Genomic DNA, 18,555 nt, shown 5'->3' with positions numbered 1-18,555 from the left:
GATTTGTACGATTTACTGAAAGCTACAGTGACTCACGCGTCTAACCGGATGCGTGCATTGCCAATGATGACACCCTCCAATCATATCGTGAACATCTTAAAAATTATACATATGGTACTTCAAATTAAAGGAAAAATCTTCTATTTTATTTTCGGAAACTTAAAAATAGTAATAAATTCATTCACTGCGTATAATTTAGAGAAATAACTCGCAACATACAAAATTGGTTCCACACAACTAACCGGTAAATTATAAGAAGTAACCCTCTACAAGTCACGGTACTTCTGATCGTTGTGGAATTTCACTAGCACAAACACTGAATATTCTTTTTTGTTTATTAGTAGTTACCGTTAAGTCTGTGAGTAAGCAACACGACAATATGACGCCCCCGCATACTCATACTTGTACTGAAATTCGGAAGCTAATTATTCAGTTACGGGAAGAATGAAAAACCATTAAAAATATTTCGGAGATTGTGAAAAGGAGACCTTCAACTGTTTTTGATATTATAAACAAGTTTGAAAAGGAAAATAGGATTAAAAATATAATATTAGTAGACTGGTCAAGGAAAGAAGCTAACACAAGCGAAAGTTTATACTGAAAATTGTTGAAAAATCCCTTTTCCCAGGTGGAAAATGTAAGAAAAATATTGGAAAGTTTAAAAGAAAAGAAGGGTACATGGTAGAAAAGTTGTAAAACAGGCGTACATATTCGAAAAAAAATAGAAAAAAAAGGCTAGAATTTGTGAAATTGCATTTAAAAAGGCCTGATGAGTTCAGGCAAAGGGAAAATGGTATAATTTTGATTTGATCATAAAACAGTATTATTACTGCTTTCTCAAGGTTCTTTTCACACACGATATCAAATTTAACTCAGATGGCTGAAGTTTTGTATAGCGGCGTCCCAACGAAGCTTACTTGCCAAAACATACTAGGGCAATACTTAAGCACGGTGGTGGGTCAGTAATGGTTTGAGGATGTATATCGGCTAAAGGAATAGGCAACCTGCATTTAGTGCAAAGTACTATGGATCGTTTCCAATATGTCGACATTTTAAAGGAAAATTTAAAGCAGTCATGTTTAACATTGCGAATTAAAGACAATTTTATATTTTGTCAAACAACGATCCGAAGCCCAAATCGGCGATTGCTCATACTTGGTTTATATACAATTGTCCTCATGTACTTGGTACACCTGCCCATTCTCAGATCTGAAGGTTATTGAGCACGTATGGCAAGAAATCAGTCGAAAGTGTACCAAAGGCAGCCAATGTTGCTGGGCTCAAAACGGCTATTTTGGAGGCTTGGAAGGCAATACCACCAGAATTTTATCAAAAATTTGTCGCTTCTATACCAAGGCGACTAGAATCATTTTTATCTGTAAAACTATATGCTACGAAATATAAGTAATCATTAGCTTTTTAAAAAATCCGGTTAGATGTGTGGAACAAATTTTGTATGTTGCGAGCTATTTTTCTAAATTTTATGCAGTGAATAAATGTATTACTATTTTTAAGTTTCCAAAAATAAAATAGAAGACTTTTCCTCTAAATTGATGTATCATATGTATCATTCTTAAGATGTTTACTTTATGATTGGAGGGTGCCATCATTGACAATGCACGCATCCGGTTAGACGTGTGAGTCATTGCAAGTGTTGGAGGATGGAGTCTTGTGTAGAAGTTCACGCAAGTGAAGAAAGTTCTCTGATCGCCATTCACTTGGGAGTGGCCAGAAACGATTCTTGAACGTATGACTCAAGCAGCTCACAACTTCCGGTCCTTGACCAAGTAACCTCTGGGTAGCGTAAGAACATCCGTTTGAAGGCGTGCTAAAGTGAGAAGGCGGAACATTCCCTGCATAGGGTGGTGCGCTGGGTTTGGGACCCGCCACTTAAAAAAATCAACCCAATGAAAACGCAACAACAGTCTCGGATGAGAGACCCCACATTTGATGACGACCATGGCAAACGAAATAAGGACTTCGAATTGAGGGCATGAAGCTGGAATATCCGGTCGTAAAAATAATGCTGACATCACCGCCGTCCAAGAAATGCAATGGACGGGAGAAGGACAGAGACGAGTCGGTCCTTGTGGCAATTACTACAGTGGCCATATAAAGGAGCGCAAGTTTGGTGTGGGATTCGTGGTGTGAGAGAGACTCCATCGCCGAGTACTATCATTCACTCCGGTGAATGAACGTCTAGCCACAATCTGCATCAAAGCGAGGTTCTTCAACATATCGCTGATTTGCGCCCACGCCCCGACGGAAGAGAAGGACAATTTGACCAAAGATGAATTTTATGAGTGCTTGGAAAGCACTTATGAGAGCTGCCCCCGCCACGATGTCAAAATAGTTCTTGGCGACTTTAACGCCAGGGTGGGCAGAGAAGGTATCCTTGGCACTACGGTCAGTAAATTCAGCCTCCACGAGGAAACATCCCGAAATGGGTTGAGGCTGATTGACTTCGCCGGGGCCCGAAATATGGTTATCTGTAGTACTAGATTCCACAATCAGAAGACACATCAAGCTACCTGGCTCCTCTTCGGATCGAAAAACCACCAACCATATCGATCATGTTGTAATGGACGGAAGACACGTCTCCAGTGTTTTAGATGTGCGTGCGCTCCGAGGTCGTAACATCGACTCGGAMCCCTATCTTGTTGCAGCCAAGATTCGCACCCGCCTCTGTACAGCAAAAAACGCATGCCATCAAACACAACGAAGGCTCGACGTCGAGAAGCTACAATCACAACACACAGCCGAACGATTTTCTACTCGCCTTGCACTCCTGCTCTCTGAGAGCATTCGTCAACAACCCGGTATAAGGGAACTGGGGGACGGCAATCAAACTCCTTACGTATAGCTGCAACCGAAATCATTGGTTTTCAGAAAGTACAAAAGAACAGCTGGTACGACGAGGAGTACCTTGTCGCAGCGGAGAGAACAGGCTGCCTACCTTATCAGTGTGGCTTCAGACCTGAAAAATACACAACCGACCAGATATTCACCATGCGGCAAATCTTGGAAAAGATTCTCCGAGCCGTTCGATACCAAACGAGGTTTCATACAAGGCGATTCCTTATCGTGCGACTTTTTCAACCTGCTTCAGGAGAAAATAGTTCGAGCTGCAGAACTAAATAGAGAAGGTACCATCTTCTATAAGAATGTACAGCTGCTGGCGTATGCCGAAGCAAAGTCCTCTCTCGACAAACAAAAACTAAACTCTATAAGTCACTCATATTTCCCGTCCTGSTATATGGTGCAGAGGCTTGGACRAWGWCAACAACKGATGAGTCGACGTTGCGAGTTTTCGAGAGAAAAGTTCTGCGAAAGATTTATGGTCCTTTGCGCGTTGGCCACGGCGAATATCGCATTCGATGGAACGATGAGCTGTACGAGATATACGACGACAGTGACATAGTTCAGCGAATTAAAAGACAGCGGCTACGCTGGCAGGTTATGTTGTCCGGATGGACGAAAACACTCCAGCTCTGAAAGTATTCGACGCAGTAACCGCCGGGGGAGCAGAGGAACAGGAAAACCTCCACTCCGTTGGAAGGACCAAGTGGAGAAGGACCTGTCCTCACTTGGAATATCTAATTGGCGCCACATAGCGAAAAGAAGAAACGACTGGTGCGCGGTTGTTAACTCGGCTTTAATCGCGTAAGAGGTGACTACGCCAATCAAGGAGAAGAAGTGTGAAAATAATATTGTGAAATGGATACAAGTGCAAACATGTGACTTTTGAAAATGCATATGTACGTACATAAAATTTTTGTGCAGCATTACCAAAGTTAACTGGTAACTATGCATTCCGTGAACATTTTTGCTTTGTATTAATTTTTGTTGTTTTTGTTTTTTTTAAGAACACAACATTACGGAGGAAAGTTTAAAGTTTATGCAGAGCAGCCACATGAATGACTTATTCCCCAAAGAACTTTTGGGACGCAAAATTATTTTTGAAAAGTGATTGAAGAAGTGGAAAATAGCGCAAGGAGGAGTARTTATGAAATGGAAATCTAAATAATGAAGTAACTAACCAAAACAAATTGCAGCGCGTTGAAATTTTATCTTTTTCATCAGAAAGCACAACGCCCGGATAAGGATCAATAGAGTCCATTTGATCTAGTTTTCTTGGTGCGGTTAATGATTTAAATGAATTAAGTATTATTTTGCGTTTCTGTGTAACTTACAAAAAAATTTAGTAGATTTCGTTATTAGGAATTTTAAAATCTAACGTGAATGGAAATGCTGTTTTAAATTACTTTGAAAATAATTAAAGTTTATCAACCAAGACTCGGAAACTTTTATGCTCCTCGATCACGGAATACTTAATTTATAACAAAATTAAGCCAACAAGATTTTAATAAATTTAAGAGCCATTTTCAGTCCTATTTAACAGAAGGAGAATTGCGAAACTTGTATATATTTAATTTAAAAGATATTATTTTCCCTATTATTAAGTATTATAATGTAAACAATAATAAGTATTTAAACCCTAAGTTTAATTTTTAAGAACAATGAAATGAAATCAATGAAAAAAATARGTTTTTGTAATTTTATTTAAGTCAATTCCATTAGTATTAAATGTAAAGACAGGGAGACTTAATTCTAGCGCCAAGGACCTTAATCTAAGGAAGTGGTTTTTATTTGATGGCCTTATATTAAGAACGTCTGTACTTTAAATTAAAGACAACAATGTTCTTCGTTTAAGAAAATTTCCTTTAATTTAAGGCAATATTTTCCTCTTTTTAAGGAAACCATACTTATAGCTTTATGAGACCAACCCCTAACTATTATCCGAAAAAGATTCCGCAACATTGACCGATTTTTTCTCTAATAAGTTAACTCATATTTGGTACCATGTGGTTGAACAATTTCAGTTCGCTTTGGAAAAGTTTTAGTAATATGAAGGTATATTAAAGGCATTTTATTCTATTATATTAATTGGTGTTTTATTTGTATGCTGAAATGTGAAAGAATCAGATGGGATTTCAAATTAAGTTATATAGGAAGTATGAGTGGGAGTGATTATTGCACTGTAGTAGGTCCACCCCCATTGGCTAACATTTACAAATGACTACTTATTCCAACTCGAGTGTAAAATTTAATGCTTCTGAAGTATTTAGTTATTGATTAATCAAAATTTTAGTAGTTTTTAAAAAGCCCATTACATGGGAAGTGGGCAAGGTTTTCATCTGATTTCGCAAATTTTCACACTATTGTAAAAAGGATTAAAGGATTTTCTGTGTGTAAATTTGGGTGATATAACTTTATTAGTTTAGAAGATACATATATAAATTCAACTTAATTTGAGACCAAGATGTCCCTCCTTACTGTGATTTGTTGTGCCAAAATTTAGTTGTGTATCTTTATTTACCGCTAAGTGATACCAATTTATACGTTTCGATTAAAGGCGGTGGTCCGATCAGGCCCATTTAAAATATCAAACTTCTTATGGTGCCAAGGATTAATTTTTAGTCAAGTAAAACAAGAATTTCAACTCTTTTTGACATACTGATCATTTATATATGTATGTGTGTACATATAATATATATAACAATATATATATCTCGATTACTTATAGGTAATAGGCTCATGTTCGTGTTCAGTGAACTAGCTTTCAACAACTTGTTGCAAGAGAATAAAAAAATAGTAAAAGGGATCACAGTTGCTAGCGACACTTGTGAACAAAATTGCTTTTACAAGTGGGTCAATATAACGTTAAGTCGATTGATCATAAATTTTAAGTCCAATGTTTATTTTTGTAAGTAGATGCATTAAGAAACTTATTCGCCACTGATTATTGAAAATTTTAATTTTAAAGATAATTGTTTATTAATTAAAACGTTTACGTACTTTTACTTAAAATTTTTTTTTAAATCAATCATTCAAAAATGTTCACRATTTGCGGAAAATATTTAATTTTTGATTTAATAATAAAAACTGTATATATAATTAATCTGTTAATTTTATTTCAGTTTATCTTAATAATAACTTTTGTGTAATAAGTGTTGTAATCAGTTAACTAAAAATAGTCATAAAGACGTTATTAAAAATTTAGTTCTAATATTATCAAATGTAAGTTGTAATTATTAAGACCATTGACCTGAGAAACACTGTAAAAAAAATTTACATAGTACAAAATAGTAACACTCTTATGTATTATGCAGGGCGTTCAGAGCCCACTAGTGCAAAGAAGTAGTCATCTCATCTTACATATACCACATCAAATTAATTAAACGGGACGGAGGCAGAACTGGTTAACTTGGCCTTAGTTGGTTTATTAACCTATCAGTCATTTCCTCTGCAAACTCAAATAACAGAAAGAAATAATAAAATCCGAAACAAGGTCCGTGTCAAGACAAGGGTCAAAAGACTTTATGAGTCAAAAGGCCGTGGAGGACGATTTAGCGTTACTCAGGATGTGTTGCGCGAAGGTAAACGTGTTTTACATCCCAATATGTTATGAACACAACCTAATACTTTAGGCGTTGGCATAATTCGTGAACCGAACACATTTCTAAAGTAAACAGAAAAAGACTACTTTGGTTAATAGCTATTTGGCGATTTTTGATTTTGCCGCCTATATAATGCCGTCAAAAGAGAGGAAGGCCTACGGCAGAGAGTTTCATAATTTTGTTTCCTGTACAAAATGATAGAGTTGTAAACGTGACGCTGACTAGCTTTTCTACATTTGTGACGAATTTAACATATTAAAATGAGAGGGGAAAAATATGTGTAAATAACATATCCAGTTATGTTTTATTGTATGCTGGCACCGAGGTAAAAAACCAGGTTCCAGGAACCAGGTGATCATCTTTAAAATATTTTTAGTAATACTTGTATTTGTCTCTGTAGATCCTCAAATAAAAGAAAAGTATTCTGATATTTTCTCGAAGTTAAATAGCAATGAGCAGGAAAAGCCCGGAACCGTTTTAAAGCTGTAGCGTTGCTTTCCTTGGACACCATGGGCTTTACAATTGAGTATGACGAGTCGAATGAGCCAGAATGTCTCTAAGGATGCAAGCATGTTTGGGGTTTCTATAGCAGTGTTAATAAAAATAACTTCTACGGAACATCTGGGGAAAAGTAAAACTATTCACTTTTTTAAATTAAARAAAAAAATAAGAAAAAACGTTAACTTCGACTGCATAGAAGCTAATATACCTGTCAAGGTACATTTCTTTTAGTAACTATGTGTTCAATTTGTATGGATGCTATACGCTATAGTAATCCGATATGAACAATTTTTTAGGAGATTATATTATTACCTTAAGCAGTAATGCATGCCAAATTTCGTGAAGATATGAAGAAGTTTCCCTGCAAGCATTTGATTTCGATCGTTCAATTTGTGTGGTAGCTATACGCTATAGTAAGCCGATCTGAACAATTTCTTCGTAGATTACATTGTTGCCTTAGAAAATAGTCTATACCAAATTTCGTGAAGAAACATTGTAAAATGTTAAAGTTTTCCATACAAGAACTTGATCCTGATCGTTCAGTTTGTAGGGCACCTATATGTTATAGTGGTCCTATATCGGCAGTTCTGACAAATGAGCAGCTTTTTGAAGAGAAAATTACTTTTGCAAAATTTCAAAATGATATCTTAAAAACTGACGGTCATGGCTAAATCGACTCATCTCGACATACTGATCATTTATATATAACATATGGCATCTCTCGTGTTCAGCTGTGTAATTTCGAGCTYCTGTTAATTTGTTTAATTTATATTTTAAAACCAGCCGAAAGCCTCCGACGCTAGCGCTGCGTTATCTTTAGTTTATGTAATAATTTCATTGTTATGTAAACTTTTATAAAATAAAATAAATATTTTAAAACTGTTGTGAAAATTTTTTAATTGATCCGTACAGATAAGTATTCCTGTGATATTTTTCTATTAAAGCATTTGAAATTTACTTAAATTGTGTGTTGATAATTTTAATCTATTCCGCCGAGCCACTTTCAATTTGTTTTTGCTGATATATTCCAAAATAGTGCAATTGTTGGTGTTAACTTATAATGCTTATCTAAATTTCTTTCTTGTTTTTATTCGTTTTCCACCTTTTTTCACAGGTGTTTGCGAGTTTCTTACTTTCATCTCCAACTGCTCCTTAAATTGGTTGTTACCTTTGATAACTTATATTGCATTTATTTTGTTATAAATATTTTTGTCATTTCTCTTTCTACTTTTATTACTTAATTTTTTATATTTTTATTTAAGATTTCTTATTGCTGCTTATTGTCATTATGACTTGTAATTTCCCGAATTGCTCTGTTAAAGGCGAGTCGGAACGCTTTGTTTCTTGCTGGCTGTGTGACGGGTTTGCCCATCTGAAATGTGCTGGACTGACAGGAAGAATTTTGGRTTCTATTCTTGACAGTAAGGGCTTGCGCTGGTCTTCCATTAAATGCAGACCAACTGAAATTGATTTATTTAAAGCTTTTAGGCAGGCGCGCAATAATTTCAAGGAGATTGGCCGTGAGCTTGAAACCCTTACAAATAAATTTAGGCATTAAGAAACATTGTTTCAATCATTTAAATGCCTAAATGACCAGGAAGAGAATCCAAAACCTTCCACTAAACAAAAACGTCCGTCTGATGAAGAGACCACTGCTTCTTCCTTAAAAAGAATCCCTCCACCCAATATTGACCTCATCAATCTGTCTTCCCCTTGTGCACAAGGAGAGAAGGTCTCGTCTGCTCAGAATACAGAGAAAGCTGTCACTGAGCATGGTAAGCGAAAACCTTCTCAGGATCCGCTTCCAAATAACTACGTCTGGTAGTAAAAATTTAATTGTAATACAGCGGAAAAAATCAGTATTTATCTCAAGACTTGCTGCGGATACCACCGTCGATGACATAAAGACTTACATCTCGTCTAAACTAAAATCGGAAGATGCAGACTTCCGAAAATTTAATTTGAAATATGACAGGGATATTTCATCTTTCAAGATCGACATATCCGCTGAAAATGAAAGAGGCCTTAATACAAAACTCTCCGATCTGTATTCAAATAGCGTCAATTATAATTTTAAAATCATTGCTTTCAGAGAAACTTGGTTAAAGCCCCACATTTTTCATAGTGAAATATTCAATAGCGAATTTGAAATCTTTAGATATGATCGGCTGACCAAGAAAAGAGGTGGTGTCTTGTTTGCTGTTCATTCTTCAATTGCATCTGAAGAAGTCGATGTTTCGCATGCACACTTCATAGAATTTAAGTGCATTCGTATTTGCGCTAATAGTGGCTATACTACCTAACTTTATCTTATATACCGCCTCACTCGGACATATCTGTATATATGCAGCATGCTTCATTAATAAATAATGTTTTCTCAATGGCTAATAATACTGATTCCATGATTGTTTTGGGGGATTCCAATTTACCGTGCGTATCATGGAAATCTATTGATGACTACACCATTCCTATTAGTACTCGCTTATGTTTCAACGATTTCTTAGATAAAATGTCGGAATTGGGTCTTAATCAAATTAATTTAATTTCGAACGAGTTTGGTAAGTTCTTAGATCTAGTCTATGTTGATAACGCTTCAATGTTCTCTATTGTCCAATGTGATCCTTTGGTTCGGCCAGAGGACTCCTATCATCCTGCTTTGGAAATTAACATCGAAACCATAGCCAACTTTGCTCATAATGTTACACAAGACCTTTGTTTTCGGTTCAACTTTACGAAAGCTAATTTTAAGAAAATTAATTACGAACTTTCTAAAGTTACTTGGCCAGATTACAGTGGCAACATTGAATTTAGTGCTTCCCACTTGAATGAAACTATTTTAAACTTGTTTGGAAAATATGTTCCGAAGTTTGTTGTTACTCATGAAATGAGTTCTAATTTATGGTTTTCGAAAGAATTATGTAAATTAAAAAATAGAAAATCTCGTGCTTTTAAATTTAAAAAAATAACTTGTTTAGTTGCTGACTACTCAAAATATTCTAAATTAGGCCGACAATTTGCTGAACTTAACAAAATATGTTATAATAATTATATAAATAAAGTAAAAAATAATATTATACGTAATAAAAATTATTCTATGGTTTCGTCAACTCCAAACGCAGGATTTTTAATTTTCCATCTGCTATGAAATATAAGTCTAGTATGTCCAGTGACAATCACACCATTTCTAATATGTTCGCTGATTTCTTTAGGTCCAATTACACTCAAAAATCTCCAAAAAATGTTCGGAATCAGTACAAGCTATGTCCGATTTCTTTCATTAATGCTCCTACCATTTCCGAAGCAGACGTCTTATATCAGTTAAATATATTAGAGCAATCATACAATTATGGCCCAGATATGATTCCCTCGTGCTTTCTTAAGAAATGTGCGAAATATATATACCAACCCCTAACAAAACTATTTAATTAATCTCTTATGCAATTCTTATTTCCATCCATATGGAAAAAGTCATTTATAATTCCTTTGCATAAGAGTGGATTTAGGTCATCTATTGAAAACTATAAGGGAATAGCAAAGTTGTCTGCAATACCTWAACTTTTTGAAGCAATTATAACAGACGACATAACCTTCCGGATCTCTCCACTAATTTCTTGTTCTCAGCACGGTTTTTGTAAAGAGAAATCTACAATAACTAATTTGCTTGAGTTTGTATAACATGTATCAACGGGCTTTAGGGAGAATAAGAATACTGATGTTATTTACACATATTTAGTAAAGCTTTTAAAGTAAACCACTCAATTCTTTTGAATAAACTTGATCTTCTTGGTTTTCAACCAACATTTCTAAAATGGAAATGGAATGAAATAGCATGCCATTGAATCTCAAAAAATGTAAAACGATGTGCTTTTCATGTAAATCTGTAGACCCTACTTCATACGTAATACAAAACTTTCGGTTGAGCAAGTATACAGTTTTGTTGACTTTGGAGTAACTATGGACCCCAAACTCAATTTTAATCTTCACACATCTTCCATGGTTTTTAAAGCTAAAGGTGCTCTAAGCTTTGCCAAACGTTGGTATAAAGAATTTAGAGATCCGCTTACCACAAAAATTCTTTTTACATCTTTGGTGAGACCTATATTAGAGTATGCTTCCGTGGTATGGAACCCTTGTTATCTAGTTCATTCTGAGAAAATAGAGTCCGTTCAAAAACAATTTTTACTTTTTGCCTTAAATCATTTGCCTTGGGTTTCCAGTTTAAATCTTCCCCCTTACACTAACCGTTTAAAACTTATAAATCCCTACACTCGCTAGTCGTAGGGGAATGCTTGGTATAATATTTCTTGTAAAACTCATCAATCGGTCAGTCAGTAGCCCATCTCTCTTGTCTGATATTAATATTACCATTCCCGCTCGCTCTACCAGGCAGTTTAAACCTTTACTTCTAAAATTTTCTAGAACAAATTTCGAGTTAAACGAACCATTCCGCCTTATATGTCACGATTTCAATTCTCATTCCATCACATTTCTAACAGATTCTCTCTTTACTATTAAAAAAATATTTTATCTACTCTTAACAAGTAACATTTAAGAATTATAAACTTTAATCTAATTCTGAATTTTGGCTGTTGAAATTTTTGTTTCTGTAGCTGAGCAGCTTAAGATCGCAATGCTTAAAACTCTTTTGCCTTTTATGACTCGGCTAATTCCGCTCGTTCGCGGATTGCGCCCCGCGCGTCGGTTGGACAGGAGGAGGGTAATCGTTGCGTATTATTATTATTATTATTATTATTATTATAAACTTTATATGGTCTCCGACCCTTCCATCTGGTTGTTACAAACTTCATGACAAACTTAATATACCCTGTTCAGGGTATAATAAAGCAAAAGTAGCCCTTAGGTATATTACTAATGTAATCACATTCTGTGTTTGGCGGCCTAAAAATCTATTTGATATGTTTAAAAGTTTTAGGCAATGCATGCCACAGCTTGAAGGCAATAAGTGCAAACATTTTTTTATATATTTTAAAATTTAATAATCTGAATGAATTTAATAATTTGTTATATTTAAAGTAAGTGTGGTTGTAGTCCAATTTTGCCCAAACTGATCAAGCAATCAGAATGCCAAGGGACACATGTAAATACCTATTTTATCAGGTCCATATTTTTGCAAATTTTTACTCTGAAATCTTCGTTAGTGCTTGATTTACAAATTGTAAAGTGAAAGGAAAGGATGGAAAGATAGCATGGTCCGAACTCGCAAAATTTCTTACTCTGTAATGTACATTATTTTATTGTAATTAATCGATTAGCTCCTGAGATATAGCATTAAACTTCTTGGTAGGCATTCCCATTTCTATCTTAGCTGTATAATTCAGCGTTTGTAACAGGGAGATATCATCGCGCTGTTAGGAGAGTACGTGGTTATCATACGGTTTTAATTATTTTCACACAGTATGAAAAGGTGTGCTCAGGAAGCTTGTTCTCTAGTCTATGATATGAAATATGAAATTTATTACTTAAATTATTATTAAACCTTTAATATTTTTCGTTTTACTAAACTATAAAACGTTTCTCTATCTTAGGCAGTGGTCCATATACATTTATGAGCTTGCGCGAAATACTTCTGTTACAAGTATGTACTCGTAAAGCCAATTATTTTGAGCACATGAAGCAGGTAGGAGTTTTTCTAGTCAAAACTATTGTATAAATATAATAAATAAGAGGATTGAATCTCTTATAATACGAGTATAACATTAGGAAACGTAAGAATTTTACCTAACAAATAACCACTATATACGTTGCTATATTTACCCATCAGAAAAGGATTATTTTAACAACAAAAGGTGTTTTTATGCTCGGTAAGTGCAGTCGCATGTACATTTAAGCCAAACAATTTTTGAACAGAAATGGTATTTACTTAGTTTTTGAGTCCTTTGCAAATAGAAGATTTATATAGGACTAAAATAAAAATTGAGTGCTACGCCACAAAGCATCACATATACTCGTACTAACCTTCTTCGCTTGGGAAAACCTTGAATGTTGGAATTTAAATAGAGGCAAAGAGTATACATACTTGCATATAGTACATGCATGGAATGAGCTCTCGACGGAAGATGAGAAAGCATTACAATATGTTCGGAAATTATCTATCGGGAGCATTTACAAATAATAGAATTATGTTAATACAAATGTATGTAGAAATTTGGCGGCCTCGGGCACTTCCATATATTGCATTGTCAGAATCTGTTCCTTTTATAATTCCTAGTTACTTCATTATAAACCAAATAACTTATTATAAATACATATGTACATATATGAACGATGAATTCATTTGACCGTTCTCTGTTGATGGAATCCATTATAGTAAACATGGAGCATAAAAGATGAAAGTAACAGATGTTGATTCAATCTACCCAATACCAAATTTAATTCTAGTTCTATCAAYGTAATTTGGGTATGAACATAAGTAAATCTACCTTTTTATCTTGTTAATATCCCTAAAGTTAAACTTGACCATTCAAAGCCCTTCTTGAGAAATAACTAAAAATCTTATATTGTTTGTGGGACTAAGTGCATATAAAGTTAAGGGCCTATCTTATACAAAATGGCTCCATTTTTTGTTCTGATTCTGATTGATGGTATTGCATTTCCTGCCTCATTTAGAAAGAAATAAGGCTTGATATCAAAATCCGCACCAAGCAAAGGATTGCAATTGTTTTTACCGAACCACACAAGGACTCACCCCATGAGAACCATTGTTTAGTGAAAATAGTTTAAAAATTATCTCTTATAATAAATTAAATTGCAATCGAAATGAATATTGAGAATAATAGTATATGTTACATAACAAAGTGGTTTTTATATAATATTATTTTGTTTTCTTATTTTAAAACAATTATTTTATAAGTGAACTTTTGAGTGTTATGTTTATCGATTTAGGGTATGCAGAAAGTTGTGATCCTATCTCGATCTCAAATGCATCAAGTTTGTTTATATTAGTTAATGTTTTCTAAGTCTATGCTTTTGATTTTTTGCACCTCTCCTTGTTATTTCTACAGGTATGCGATTTTTTGTATGTTATTTTTTAAATTTTTTTGTACTTACGCGTATGTTGTTCGTACATATTTTATTGTTTCTTATGTTTTTATTTTATCATACATATATATGTATATATATTTGAGCTTTGGTTTTCATTTCATCATTTTCTCTCTTTTATCAAATGTTTGTTTTATACATACTTTTATTTAGACATATCATATCGGTGTAAACTTTCACGCCTATATATTTTTGAATTTTGGTGCTTAGAAAATAATATATGTGAAACAAATGTAATAAGGCTTCAGTAGCTACTTATTAGAAGCTTCGTTAACAAAAAACTTGATATTAACTTTTTATTATAGGCTGAGCGATTATAAGCAGAAAAATTATAATAATAATTTGGAAGACAATAATTTATTTTTCACGATATATGTTCCTGTACAACTGATAATAAAATCGCTAAATGATGAAGATCACAAAGATATTTTCGCTAGATCCTGCAAGGGAATTAACTTCAAAATATTCCGAGTTTTATCTTCCTTCGTCAGTCCGTAAAATTTTAATTCACGCTCCCGATGTTATTCAATATGCACCACTTTCAATTGGATTGCTCTTAGGAGAGTCTGCTGAGTCAAGCAATAAGGATGTGAAGATGTATCGACTCCATGGACTTGCTAAACCGATTGCTTTTGAACTCAGATCCTTTCTTCACCAGTCAAAGAAAACTATCATGCAAAAGTAAATCTATTTTATCAAAATCAGTTTTTTATTTAGTTGAAAATATAAAAAAAATTGCTTTTTTCGTTTATCAACTTTTTAACTTAATATAATTTATTAAAATTTGTTATCATCGGGGGGTGGCGGAGAGGAAAACGGGAGAGGGAGATTTTAAAAAGCTTTGGCAAAATTTTCACTTCTATTTAGGCAGGGGAAGTATTTTTGGCCGCTGATTCCATACAAGACCGACTACTGTGCGGCGCTTCAAATTGCTAGTCGGTTTCAGTTTTTTTGCCAACACAACGGAGTCTGCAACCGTATCCCACAGCAAAAGACTTTAAATAAACTCGAAAGCGAAAGTTTAACACAACAAATAAAAAGGACAAAGATGCCGGCAAATTTTTAAAATAATAACCTTTACAAATATAGAAAACATTTTTTATTTTGCAGGCTCCTTACCAGTACATTATTGGATATGGAAGTATAAACCAGAAAATTTATGTTACCGACTGTTTACAGAAGCATATTTTGCATTTAATTAAGCTTCGCAAAGACTCAAACTATCTCGCGACATGTCATTACGGAAAAATTAYTTTAAAGTTTGATAGAAAGTGGAAAGTTATAGGCGGATTAATTAACTTAAGGGCACTACTCATGCACTACTTGTATACTGGAAGTGAAAAGATCAAATATAAATTAAAGTAGTGATATATGGAAATTTGCGTGATTTTAATCCGATTTAGTCCATTTTCACAGTGTATGATAGCAATGGTTGGATAATTTCACATACAAATAGTTCTTGAGATTGTAACGACTGTAGCCAGATGCACGGATGCTATAACTATTAATAATTTACAATGTTATTCGTTAGTGTTTACTTACTTCGTTTTAGCCACCACTCACCTTGGAGCTCGGCACTGGTTATTTCACCGGCAAAATTTAATTAGAAAAAAGACACAATTCGGGTTTATTTTAGTTTTATTAAAAAATACACAATTTTGGTTATTTGTTTTATTCACTGCACTGCCACTTCAAAATATAAGTATATGCAATAATACGTGCGGAATGTGGGTAAAAAAATGGCGCTGCGTGACACATTCGCTCGGTTCAAGATCGACGTAAAAAAGGGGAGATTGTCCTCTGGAGCGGTCGGTTTTGATTGTTGGGTAGTGTAGAGTTGTGGTGTGATGTCCGCATATGTGGTATATATTCGTGTGTGGTGTCTTCACTCGGAATGTCTGCATATGGGGTGTCTTCGTATGTGGATCGCGTTGGTGTGGTGCGTTGTCGTGTGGTCGTTCAGTGCCGTGGGTATAGAGGGAGAGCTAACTCATCTAGCCATCCCGGCCCCCCTAGGCGAATATTAACCTAGCAGTCGCTGTAATTGCTGCAGCGTGACAACAATGCTGCTAAAGCCAGTGGAGTGGCGGTTTGGTGTGCGATGCTGCCGGCGTTCAGGCAGTGCCCGYGAGCTTGAGCAACCTTCTGCCGTTGCATGGGCTGCATGCTGCGGAAAATGCTACAATGTTGTAGCCGGAGCGGGCGCTGACATAGGGGACATCGGCTGCGCTGAGATTAAGCTACCGGTGGTGAGGACGGTGGTAGTGGTCGCAGGCCACATCCTTTGTAATCTGTGTGGTAGGAGTAATGTGGTTATAAATGTGTGTCATTAAAATGTGTATGGCGATTGAGCCACGTTATGTGGCATGAAAGGGTCGTCACGTAGATCGACCATTGGGTTAGGCTTCAGATTAGTTTCAACGAGGGATTTATTTGCGGTTTTATTACATCGGGTTTTTGGTTATTTTATTGCGTTACGGTAGTATCGGCGGTTTTTCGTCATTTGCGGTTTCGTCAATGTGTGGTAGAAAACATAGTTTCGCGAGCGGTCTTGTTAATATACCGCTTTGAGTGCGGAGCTCGACGACTCGTACATGACCGTCGGAACCGTTATGTAGTTTTTCTATGCGGCCCAGCCGCCATTCGGTGGGGGGTAGACAGTCATCATGGATGATGACACAATMKCCAMGCTTTGGCGCCTTTTCTGGACTCTTCCACCTGTACCTTTTATGAAGGTCCTTTATATATTCTTCCTTCCATCGGCGGCTRAAATCGTGATGGAGAATTTTTATTCTCTCCCATTGATTTAATAAGGATAGCGACCCCACGCCTGGCTCAGGTGTGGCCAGAATGGCCTTTGAGAAAATGCCCTGGTGTCAGGGCAGTGAAGTCAGAGGGATCTTGCGAAAGGGTTGTGAGTGACCGTGAATTGAGAACGGCTTCAATTCACACTAACAGTGTGGTAAACTGTTCACAATTAAATTTGTTGTTTCCAGCTACTTTTTTGAAGTGGGATTTAAAGCTTTTTACTGCTGATTCCCATAAACCACCCAAAAGAGGAGCGCTTATGGGGATAAATTGCCAGTTAATGCCTTGGGGAGCATACCTTTGTACAATCTCTGTTGTCTTGTTTGATAAACTCCACAAGCTCCTTTTCAGTGGCTCTTTGGGCTAAAATGAATGTTTTACCATTATCGCTCATCAGTTTTGATGGGAAGCCGCGTCATCCGACGAAGCGAGCGAATGCCGCAAGAAAACCCTCCTTTGTCAGATTCGTACACAGCTCGAGGTGCACTGCTTTTGTCGTAAAACAGACAAAGACTGCCACATAGCCTTTCATTAGAGTGGGGGACCTTAGCATTGACGCCTTTATCTGAAAAGGCCTAGCAAAGTCGACACCTGTAACTGTGAAAGGCAGAGCGAAGTTGCAGCGTTCCGGCGGAAGTGCTGCCATAATCTGTGTGCGCAACTTCTGCTTGTACATAGTGTAGATCTTGCACATGAAAATGCATTTCTTTATTTGGGGCTTAAGACGGGGAATATAGAACTCTTGACGGACTGTATGCTGCATTAGGCGATGTTCAGCGTGAAGCATGAGTAAGTGGATACAATGTGGCAAGCTGGGCTTTCTCTGCTATAGTTAGAGGGTGGCGTTCGTTATACGTCAGGCTTTGCTAACCTACCATTCGCACGAAGCAGACCTTTCGCGTCCAAGAATGGGTTAAGAACCAAGATTGAACTCCTTTTGTCAATGGGTTTTGATTCTCTTAATAATGAGATGTCGCGGCTGAAGTAGCGCGTTTGGGTTTATGCAATAAGGGTGATTTTTGCTTTTTGCAGGTCTTGGTGATTCAACGTATCGCATTATGAATTGGTTGTCCCTTTAACTTTATGCTTGAGTCGCTCTATGAATCTGAGCATATAGTCGACTACTTTGAGCGCTCGGGGGAACGATGAGAATTGTTGAATGATGTCAGTATCATCCAGGGTTGTATGATAAGTGTCGATTTTTCGACTTTCTGGGGCAATTATGTTGCCCATGGGCGATTGTGGCCAAGAATCGGAAGATTGTGTTAACCATTGGGGGCCATTCCACCAGAGGGTGGAAGTGGCGAGATGCAGAGGTTTGAATCCTCTTGTACCTAGATCAGCAGGATTGTCAGCACTGGCTACGTGTCGCCAAGTGGCTGATCCTACTAGGTCAAGTATTTGAGACGTTCTGTTGGAAATATATGTTTTCCACGCATATGGTGGCTTTTCCAACCAGGCTAGAACTAGTTCACGTGGGTCTGCACTAGGGTGGGTCGATTCCGGACTTTTTTCGATTCGGGATTTCTAATAGTGTGGAAAAGTTGCCTTAGTACTTCCTGATTCCAATGGAACTTTTTGTTTTGAGATCCGATTGCATCTTCAACCCCAACTCCGGCCTTGAAATTTCGGAAATTCGACTAAAATCGTGAAATTGTCTACCTAGCGCCTGAAATACGCATCTCATGGCAAAATGTATAAAAAAAAAAGTTATTTGTCACGTCAT

Source organism: Bactrocera latifrons, unplaced genomic scaffold (assembly GCF_001853355.1).
Source record: "Bactrocera latifrons isolate USDA-ARS-PBARC rearing strain unplaced genomic scaffold, ASM185335v1 scaffold_395, whole genome shotgun sequence".
Taxonomy (NCBI): domain Eukaryota; kingdom Metazoa; phylum Arthropoda; class Insecta; order Diptera; family Tephritidae; genus Bactrocera; species Bactrocera latifrons.
This window is presented reverse-complemented; position numbering follows the sequence as displayed.